Source organism: Suncus etruscus, chromosome 8 (genome assembly GCF_024139225.1).
Source record: "Suncus etruscus isolate mSunEtr1 chromosome 8, mSunEtr1.pri.cur, whole genome shotgun sequence".
NCBI classification, from domain to species: Eukaryota; Metazoa; Chordata; class Mammalia; order Eulipotyphla; family Soricidae; genus Suncus; species Suncus etruscus.
Genome location: NC_064855.1, coordinates 14,317,608 through 14,329,368, shown reverse-complemented (window position 1 = coordinate 14,329,368; position 11,761 = coordinate 14,317,608).

The window sequence follows — 11,761 nt, the reverse complement described above, 5'->3', positions numbered from 1 at the left end:
TAAGTCAGAGGGAGAGAGAGAAACGCAGAATAGTCTCACTCATCTATGGGTTTAAAGAAAAATAAAAGACATTTTTGCAGTAATTCCCAGAGACAAAAAAGAAGAGGGCTGGAAGATCCAGCTGACTACATAAAGCTCACCACAAAGACTAATGAGTGTTGTTAGAGAAATAACTACAATGAGAACTATCCTAACAATGTGAATGATTGAGGGAAGTAGAAGCCTGTCTAGAATATAGGTGTGGGTGTGATGGGGAGGAGGGAGATTTGGGACATTGGTAGTGGGAATGTTGCACTGGTGAAGGGGGTGTTCTTTACATGACTGAAATCATACAACTACAATCATATTTGTAATCATGGTGTTTAAATAAAGATAATTAAAAAAAAAAAGAAATGCTGTGCCCAGCAGGGCACCAGGCAAGCATGGCCTACTCCAGGGTCACAATGGGCAATGTGTGTGCAAGAAATGCTCAGTGATTAGGGCCCTTCTTTCACCAACTCAGCCAGAGAGCAAAGGAGGCACATGGTCCTAGAGTTTGTACATGGTGATGGCAGTAATGGTCCTGATAACAGTGACGATGGGCAAGAGTAGAGACAGTAATGAAGCTGGTGATGAAGTTGGGGAACAAGGGGCTGATGGAGATGACAATGATGTTGTCATCTCCAACAACACCATCAACATCAGGCTAGTGACAGTGCTGATGATGAGTGTATTGGAGAGGGTGATGGCATTGATTTATCATGATGATGACAATGAAGATGATGGCCTGGAGATGATGATGGTGTTGATAGTGTTGACCATGATGATGGAATTATTGGAGAGGATGTGTTGACAATAAAATGATGGTGGTATGTTTAGATGCTAATGGTGGTATTGACAAAAAATGGTGATAGTATGTTCACGATGATGATGGTATTGTTAGAAATGATGATGGTGGTTGTGTTAAGGTGTGGATGCTGTTGACAATGATGATACGGATTAACAGTGTTGATGGTGACAAAGATGATGATGGTAGAGATAAGAAGCTGGTGTTGACAATGGTGATAATGGTCTTGGAGATAGTGGTGGTGGTGCTGATGATGGCTCACACTTGGCTGTGAATCCACCATTCTATAAAGGGCCTGTATATGGACGGTGACCAGGAGAGAACTGTACTCTTTGGTCAGGGTATTGGCACCAACTTTGGCACTAGGAAAGTGGCTACCAGGCTGACATGTGGTGGGCCACTGAGTCACATGGAACAGAAACAGTAAGGTTGGGTATGGGGGATCCTCCTGGCATAGGAACAGTGTGTCTGGATTATAAGTGGGCTATATTGTGGTATTCCTACCCTCCCCCAAAGGGTACTGGAACATGCCTTCCTGGCATTCTTCAAAAGAGAGATGTATGGCCTAGGAAGGTGAGGGTGATCTTCTGCAAGGAAGATACCAGTAGGAGTGAGTTTCCTTGACCTTTTAGTCTGTGCTGAGCATGGCCCAGGGCAGGTAGACCCATATGCATCGCAGGACACATGCTGCTCTGTATCCAGGAAGAAAAATTCCAGACCCCAGTTGAAAGGATGTGATCAGGGAGCGATTGAAGACATGCTGCGTGAAATCAGAGCTGCTGGTCTCGAACAATCGGGGCTTATTTATTTTCACATGCCTTTCACAAAGCTCAGGAATCATAAAGGTCCTCTAAGTGCTCTCTCTGTCTGACAAGTTAACTCCTGTCATGGCCAGTCCTCCTGCAATGTGACTTCCTGTGTACAAGGCCAATTCTATATCCCAGACAATGGCTCACTTATATTATACAAGATCCAATGCATCTACGGTAATGGCTCCCCTCTCAGCATGCATCCATCCGGTACCATCTCCTGCCACCACCTTTGCACATGGAGTCCTTGGCACGAACAAGTCCTTCCCAGGGGCTTGACTCCCAGGGGCCTCCCATGCTTCATGGCCACTATCTCCATGCTTCATGCCCACATCCCATGCTTTGTGCCTTAGACAATCGTGCTAGAAAGACACAGCTCTGGTCCCTCCTCCAGGGTGGGTTGGGGAAGAGTCAAGTGCCATCATGATGGGGTATGAGAGAGCCACGCTTGAACTGTATCCAGAGCAGGTAAGTGACATCCAGCAGGACTTCCTAGATGATGTTGTCATCTCCAATAACACCATCCACATCATCACAGTGACAGTGCTGGTGATGAGGGCATTAGAGTTGATGATGGTGTTGAAAATAATGGTGATAATGATGATGGTGGTTTAGAGATAATGGTGGTGTAGAGGAAGTGACATGGGAAATAAGTTGGGGGCAGAGGGAGCTCTCCAGGCAAGTGTGAGAGGGGAAGGAAGGCTTGGGCAATTGGAGTGATATAACAATAACACTAACTCCCTTTTATTGACTACTGCCTTCCACAGGGAAACTGAGGCTCTGCAGCCCATGGAATTGCTCAATTGCCTAACAGTACCTCTTCCAGATGCACAAAGTTTGAAAGTGTCCTTTTGATGATGAAGGTGGCCGTATGAAGATTAGCTGCCATTATTATTCTCATTCCTTTTTGTAACTGTTTCTCTTAAATTCCATGTTGACATCCTCTGCTTCTGACATAAGTGCTGCTGATTAACCTCATGGGCCTTGTTACTACTTGGGGAGGGTCAGTGTCTGAGTTCAAGTCCGGTGCTGACCTCTGCAGAGGTGAGCAAGCAGTGACTCTGTAGCAGGGACTCGCTCAGCCTGGCCTAGTGATGTGCAGGAAGAACATAAAGAGAGGGGCTGGAAAAATGGGGCACAGGGATGATCAGACGTCCTTCAAGAGCCATCTAGGTTGTCCCTGTCCTCTGGATCTCCCCTGCTCCATTCATCTCTCTTTGTCTCCTTATCTGCCAGGACAGTGACCCAGTCTGCTCTGTCCAGCCTCAGGGATGGTTTTATGATGCACACAGCACTGACCTGTCTGGCCCTAGGCTGGTTGCAAGGTTCGATGGCCCAGTTCACCCCACTGCAGAGGTCTCTCTGGGGCTCTATCTAGCCTAGTCCATCATTCAGCCACGTGTACTTGGTTGCTAAATGGCCCGATATAGTGCTGCTGAGGAGTGTTGGTTTGGCGGCCTTTCAGCATCAATTATCATGATTCCAGTTTGGGCCATCCTGGTCTTGGCTTGGGGGAGGCTTTGACAAACCCTGGGGGAGACCTGTGAGCATCTCTACCCACCACCACCACAACTGTCCTCACTGGCAGTCTAGCTCGCCCATTGACCTATCAGCAGGTTGTCATAGACAAGAATCATGGGAGGCTGGACCAGGTATGAAGATAGGAGGGGAGAGGTGAAGAGAGAGAGAGGGGGGGGGGGGGGAGATGAGAATGAGAGAGAGGTAGAGAGAGATGAGATAAGAATGAGAGAGAACTGAGAATGAGTTGCTATGTTCCTGGGGGTGCAGTGCGGGCCCCAGGGCCCTGCCTACATCACCCTCCCCCTCATTGCTGCCTCCACCAGACTCTGCAGGGAGATTTTTCTGAATAATGGAACATTTTCCTGTTTTAATCAGATGCAATTTTGCAAGCGGTTTTTATGATTTAGCAAGTCCATTAAAACTGGCATTTGTTCTGCTCTGACACTCGAAAGGGGCTCCACAGAGCATAAACATTGGAAATTACTCGTAAGGAGAGACAATATTAAAATCCCCAGCCTGGGCCGGTTTGTCTGAGAGATTCTGTTATCAAGCATCCTGCCAGTTCCCCTCATAGTGCCTGAGCCCTCAGTGGACGGCCTTGATGTGCATATAGGCTGGGGCATGGAGCTTGGGCAGACAAAAAGTCTGATTTTGGTATCTTCTAGAACTGGGGTGTCAAGAAGCAGGTGGGGCTCAGAGGGAGCCAACTGGAAAGGCAGATTGCAGGGGTTCATATCTCTGGGAAGTTGGGAAGAGCCCAAAAGTTGTTTCCTGCCCACAGTGGCTGTAGATCCCATTGGGAAGGCATGAAGGAGACCAGTTTCATGGCTGCCTTATGGCCAGGCCTTAGATCTCTGTTCTCTGTTCTTAGGGGACCCATTACATGTGTACTCTCCCAGCACAATTGCAGACATGTTCTCTCTCTCTCTCTCTCTCTCTCTCTCTCTCTCTCTCTCTCTCTCTCTCTCTCTCTCTCTCTCCCTCCCTCTCTCTCTCTCCAGCAAATCTCTGGGGAGCATTTTCCTCTCCCCAAGAATGCAGATGCAAGACAAGAAATCATAAAAGGTAAAACCTGGCAGCTCCCATGGCATACAATGATGAATTTATGCAAATAGCAAGCTCATGAAATATATTTTAAAAATCCAAGACTAGAGGAAAATATTTGCTGCTAACATTTCAGGTCAAGAGTTAGTGTTTTGATACCAAGGTTCAATCTTTAAATTGAAGGAAACACCAAGAATCAAACTGGGGGGGGGGGCAGGGTTCATTTGCCTAAGACACAAATTGGCAGAGAAGATGAATGATTGTTAAACTGGGTTTAGGAGACCTTTTACCTTAATTTATAGCTAAAGAAGAAAAAAAAAACTTATACCAAGATATGGGTGAGGCTTTCAGGTAATGTAGAGGAGAAAATATAAATTTATTTTCCCTTCCAGTTCCCCAGTAAACAAAGATACACTCATTCACAGGAACACCCTGTGACACCCATCACTTTCCTAAAATTAGAGACTGAGGGTCAGTGGTGACAGGCAATCAGGAAACCCTAAGGGGGCCACAGGAGGAGAACTGGAGGCTAGGGGTCCAGTACGAGATATCCAATGGTCCTGTGTTCAGGAACAGCTCGGGGTGGATCAGAGTCTTCATGCACTGGAAAGGAGGCTGTGGGGGCAAGGGAAAGGGTTCAGGACTTTGCCATCAGCAATGAAGGTTTTAGAATACAAAGACCCAGACTAGGGCCTGCCTGAAGCGCTTTAACTATACCACCAACCTTGAACGCTTGATCCTAACAGTTCTGCCCCCTGTGATCCCCTACATTGTGAGTGATTTTCAGCTGCATCCCAGCTGGCACATGTATGACTACCACCAAAGGGATGTGACCCCTTAAATATGTGTGTAGGTACCGAATCTAGGAAATGGGACTGCTGGAGAAACCAGGCGAGCTTGCACAAGATTGAGGCAGAGAAGTTTCCAGAACTGGACATCTTTCAAAATTAAGAAGACACCCAAACTAGATAGATAAAACTAAAGGCCCATGGGAGAGCCTTGCTGAGAAGTTTCAGAGCACTGGACACCAGAAAGATTTTAAAATGAGCAGAGATCAAAGGCACAGATGATGAGCAGAGATAATGTTTGTACTGATTCTGAAAAATAGTGGAAGGAACTATCTCAAGGCTCTAAGTGAAAATAGCTGTCAACCTCGTAGGTGACACAGAACTGAAGCGTTTTTCTTTTCCTTTCTTGTTTTCTTTTTGAGAGAGAGTGTGTGTGTGTAAGAAAGGCCATTTTCAGATATAAAAATGATGGAGAGTTTTTAACCGGAGCTTTGCTTCTATTTACTCTAGAATAAAATGCAAGAAAGCGTCACAGCAAGTACAAATCACCGTGTATGTCAGAGAATTAAAACCAGACGAAGGTGTTCAAAACAAACAAAACAAACGCATAATAATGACAAATTGGAAGCCATCAATCCAGGTGGAACTGGAACAGCGGAAACCAGAGACGACTGGTGGGTGATAGGAGTTCAAGCGAGGTGTTCTGAGCCTCTTGTTCGCTTTGAGAGGAAATCAGAGACAGCCCTTCACTGAGGGGAGACAGGCAATCAAAATTAAAGGATATTTTAAAAAGTCAAAATAGAAAGCAAAGCTTCCAACTCAGCAGAGATGGATAGAGAAGAGCTTTTTGTTAACCCTGACAAGGTGTTTTCTGAAGATGCTCGGAGTGGGTTTTCTAATTCCACATTCATGCCCACGGGTTAATAACGCCTTTCAGTCCTCTGACCCTGACTAGGGTCAGAAGGTGGTGGATGATGAATGGCAAGAACGAAGGTACCTGTTCTCTTCTCCCCAGAGGCTCTGCAGCTACCAGCTTGCAAAGGTACACAGGGCTAAAACCTAAGCTGACCCATAAGGAGGCATGGCTAAGAAAAGCCCCACTCTCTAATAGTCCAGGTGAGGCCTGGGTCTAGGTCCTCTGTTCCTTCTGGATCCAGATCAGCATCCTCTGGGATCTTAAACAGTGTCTGCTTTAGGTGTCCATGCTTGGGAAGAATTTATAAGTGACACAGAGTAAATAACAAAACAAAACAAATCAAATGGGAGCATTAAATCCGAGAGAGGTAACAGTAAAAATGTAAATGAAAGTTTCTTCTTAAGATGAAGATAGCCAGAAAGGATTTTCTTTTTAAATTTGTGTTATTTATCAGATGCTACATTTTAAAAGTAAGGATGCAGAGAATGTGAACATAAAATAGAAATTGTGATAAGATATATAAGTCACATACCGATTCAAGAAACATCATACAAGTTCTTTTTATTGATAATAGGGCTGGCAGATAACTCAGCTGGTAAAGCATTTCTTTGCCTGCATGAGACCCTGAGTTCCTTCCCTGGCACAGTCTGCTCTTTTTTCCACCCCATCTGCCTCCATGGGTGTGGTCCCTAGATAAGAAAAAAAGACTAGAGAGAAAGAAATTACATAATATTTAGAGGGACTATTTGCCATGAATATAGAACAAGTCTAAACTTGCAGGAAGCTAATAATATAGCCTAAAAATATATAAAGTCAAAACTGACGGCATCACAAGGAGAAATTTACATCTCTAAGAGCGTAATGATAATTACAACTTAGTGCACAGCCATTGATAAATTAAGCAGATAAAAATAAGCAGGGACAAAAGGGTTTGAAAAAATACAACCAACACACTTGGGCGGCGTCGCCAGCTGAGAACGCGCTCGCTTTGCAAATCACACGCCACACTTACGAAATTAGGCTGAGTACGGTCCTGAAACAAGGCTCAGAGAACACCTAGAGAACTGGGAGCATCAAGATGTCTTGGTGGAACTGCAGTGTAATTCTGTTCGGATCCACCTGACAGCCCCTCAACTGGATTCTCCACTGTGGGAGAGCAGAAATATGGGCACGTGTTGATTTCTCAGCACCACTGCCTTGAGTGACAGGAAGCGGGGACAAGTCACACATTATTAGGCCCCCTGACAATATATTTGTACATTTATAGTTGTATGTAGTTATATTTTTATTTTTGGGGGGGCTATCCTTGGTGGTGATCAGGGCTTCTAGCTCTGCCTTTTAGGGATCATTCCTAGCTGGGCTTGAAGGGGACCCTCTGGTGTGCCAGGGATAGACCCTGGGTCTGCCATGTGCAAGGCAAGTATCTTACCTGATGCATTATCTCTCCTAGACCCATGGTCATGAATTTTAAAACTTAGATAGCTCATGGGTCCAAGAAAGAGAAAAACAAGAAAATTAGAAAACATTAGAAGATGTAAAAGAACATGAACTTAGATAGCTCATGGGTCCAAGAAAGAAAAAAAAAAGAAAATTAGAAAACATTATAAGAAGTAAAAGAACATGACAATATGATCAAAACATGTAAAACAAAACATGTAAAAGCCAAGTGTGTATTGTGGGAAGTCATACATATGTAGCTACACATGCTTAAATTCTACCAAAGGAAGATGAAGAAGCCAATGGATTGAGTTCAACTCAATAAAGTTGGATGAGGGGTGGTGTGACTTGTGGGGGACACATATGTGAGGCCTTGAGGTGATGTGGAGGCAGGGAGATGATACAAAAGGCATACTTAAATGATTCTTTCGTAAAGGGCCAGGTTTGACTCTGACTCCACATGGCCTACTAAACAACCCTTGGAAGCAATCTCTGAGCACCAAGCAGGGAGTAGTGCCCGAGCACTGCCAGATGTGGCCCCAGCACCCCCCCCAATTGGAAAATAAAGACAAGATAAACCCAAAGAAGGGAGGTAGTAAGGAAATAAAAAAGTATTATAAGAGAAGAGCTCGATAAAATCAGAATCCTTAGGAAAAAAAAAATAAATGAGAAGTTGACAGTACTGAGACACACGCACGCAGAGTGGCATTTTAATAGCATTAAGATTGATAAAAAGCTACAACTCTAGACAGTGGAGCATTTTAAAGTCAGGAGCTAATGTGATTACCTTTTTATAAATATACTAAGAACCACAAATAAAACACATAATTTTCTAGGAAAAAAAATAACTTACTCAGAAGAAATTTAAAATTCAGAGTGGGTCCACGATCAGTGAGGAAATTGAGTAAGAAACTAAAATTGTGCCTTCATCAACAGCAGCTATGACTAAGCAAGCCTGCATGTGGGGCAGAGCTATTCAACAGTTAAGGAACTAGGAATAAGCGGGGGACAAAGTACGTGAAACCACTTTGCTTCCCAGACTCAAAGGTGCAATCAAATCACTTGAATCTACTTCCAGGGACGATTCCAGATGGGGCTGGCGATTTCTCTGTTCTTTCAAGCTCCCAGGCAGTGACCCAGACAGACTTTAAATGAGTCCCTGAGATGAAAAGAAAGAACCCAATGGAAGGTCACACAAAGGTGACTGTCCCCAAGTCCCAGGGGAGGAGGCTGCAACTGGTTTTGATTAGCACATGCCAAGGACAAGGATGATGAGGATCAAATCCAAGTGTACAAGTAGTGTACAAGAAAAGTACATTACTCACTGCACCATCTCTCCAGCCCCTGAGGAGCTATTTTATGTAACAAAAGCATGATCCTTATTGGTCATGGCAAATTATAATAACAGAAGTTAGGACAAGAGAACCAAAGCATGTAGAAGCAAGAGAGAAATTCCTTTTATTTAAATTATTTTTTAAAAAATAAATTATTTAATTGAATAACCATAAGATAACACCATTTAAAAGTTGTTTCTGTTTGAATTTCAATCATAGTGTACAACACCCATCCCTTTACCAGTGCATATTTCCCACCATGTTGTTCCCATTTTCTTCCTGCCCTCCCAACTGCCTTCTCCTCTTATAGCCTCTATGGTAGATTCTCTCTCTTTTTCTCTCTCTCTTTCTCTCTCTTTTTTCTCCCCCTATCTCTCTCAAGGCCTATTTCCCTGTTTTAGACACTATAATTTACCATATTTTTTATTAAAGTGGTATTGAGCATTTCAATTCCTTTAGGCTCCATGAAGACGGTGATGGTGAAAGTGTTATGGATGGAAAAGGGAAAGGGGGAGAGTACAGAGTACATCCACGTACCCTAGAAACTTGTGGGTCTCAGAGGAGATGGAATGAATGATGTTTGAGGCAAGGATCAAGAAAGTTGATGGGGGGGCTGGAGAGATAGCACAGTGGTAAGGTGTTTGCCTTGCAAGCAGCCGATCGAGGACGGATGGATCCTGACATCCCATATGGTTCCCTGAGCCTTCCAGGAGTGAGTTCTGAGCGCAGAGCCAGAAGTAACCCCTAAGCGTCTCAGGGTGTCACCCCCTTCCAAAAAAATAGTTAATGGGAAACTCAGACCAATGCGAGTTGGAACTCTTGACAAGCCACTTTTCTCCTTGGATGTGATGGTAACACCATTTGAGGGTTTGGGATGGAGAGAATATAGGGCTAAGGTAGCTGTTTTGCACATGGCCAACCTCAATTTGATCTCTATGCTGCATCTAGTCTCCTAAGCACCATCCAGGAGGGATCCCTGTGCAGTGCTGGATGTGGCCCCAAATCTCCATCAAAATATTTTTTCAGAGTTTTTCTTCTAAAATGAGAGTGGATAATTCTAAAGTAATGATTCTTTATTCCAACATGTCAGTGAAAGGACAGGCTTCTGGTCTGGCCAGCCCAGGACGAAGTATGTTCAGCTACAGGACTGGCCTATAAATGCCAAGATCTCAAGGTATGTTAAACAACACTCAAGAATCCTAAACATTGGAGATAAAAAGAGGGGAAAAATCAAAGTTCTCGAGAGATAATTCAGGACTTAAGGTGCTTGCTTTGTATGACCCAGTTTGGTCACCCAGCACTACATATGATCATCTGATCTCTGCCAGGGGATATTTTTGAGCACTGAGCCAGGAGTATGCCCTGAGTACTACTGTAACTACCAGAGTGGGTGGGAAACAAAAATGGATTTCAGCAGAGACTGTCAAAGCAAGTATTGTGAGCATCAAGTAGATGCTACCTGGTTAGGGCCTCAGCAATCTACCATACCCTGAGTATGCTCAGATGTAGCCCTGATGCCCCCAATTATCAATCCTCAGGCCCTTGCACAGAACCTGAGCATTGCTGGGTGGCTCACTGGGCCACTGAGCATTGCTTGGGAAGCCTCTCAGAAAGAAAGAAAGAAAGAAAGAAAGAAAGAAAGAAAGAAAGAAAGAAAGAAAGAAAGAAAGAAAGAAAGAAAGAAAGAAAGAAAGAAAGAAAGAAAGAAAGAAAGAAAGAAAGAAAGAAAGAAAGAAAGAAAGAAAGAAAGAAAGAAAGAAAGAAAGAAAGAAAGAAAGAAAGAAAGAAAGAAAGAAAGAAAGAAAGAAAGAAAGAAAGAAAGAAAGAAAGAAGGAAGGAAGGAAGGAAGGAAGGAAGGAAGGAAGGAAGGAAGGAAGGAAGGAAGGAAGGAAGGAAGAAAGAGAGAGAGAGAGAGAGAGAGAGAGAAAGAAAGAAAGAAAGAAAGAAAGAAAGAAAGAAAGAAAGAAAGAAAGAAAGAAAGAAAGAAAGAAAGAAAGAAAAATAAAGAATACCAGGGGCTGGAGAGATAGCACAGTGGTCGGGCATTTGCTTTGCATTCAGTCGATCCAGAATGAACAATGGTTCAAATCCCGGCATCCCATATGGTCCCCAGAGCCTGTTAGGAGCAATTTCTGGGCACAGAGCCAGTAGTATCCCCTGAGTGCCACTGGGTGTGACCCAAAACCTAAAATAAATAAATAAATATAAATAAATAAATAAATAAGAAACCAGTGCAGAAGCAAGATACTGGCAGTAGGGTACTTACCTTGCACCCTGGCATTTCATATGCTTCCCTGAGACCTGCCAATAGTGATCCCTGAATACCTCTGCATATAGCCCAAAACCCAGGAAAAAAGTTAAAAATAAATATGGGGGGTTAGGTATGGGGTGACCTTTGGGAACATTGGTAGAGGGAGATTGACACTGCTGGTGATGGAATTGGTGCTGAAATATTGTATGTCTAAAGTTTGACTAAAATAACTTTGTAAATTACAATGATTTAAATAAAAATTAAAATATATATTGGAGAGATAGTATAGAAGGGTGAGGCACTGGCCTTGCATGCAGCCAACCCAGTTTCTATCTCTGGCATCTCATATATTACCAGAGGCAATTTACTCTGAATTTACTCTGTTCAGAATTTACTCCTGAACATTGCTAGCTATGGCCCCAAAACCTAAAAATATATATATTTTAAATAAAAACCAATAAAATTTCATAATAAGTTTCTCAGAGGAATTAAGATCTTATATACAACAAACATATATGTTCATATATATAGTATACATGCATAGGATAAGGTGATATGAAACACAAAGGACCTCTGGAAAATATGTATATACACATCCATTGAAGATTTCCTAAACTTTTCAAATTGAAGAGGAAGTTAAGATGAGAAGGTCAAAGAAACCTTGAGAGAGAACAACAAAAAACACACCCAAATGATAAAGGAAAAGATGAGAGATGAAGATCAATTCAAGCAATCCACTTCAAAGAATTCCAGGGAGAAAACAGAGGGAAGGAAATTCTCCAAATAACACAGGACAGAACTTCCCAAGCAAGAAAGAGACACATTCAAAGGGATG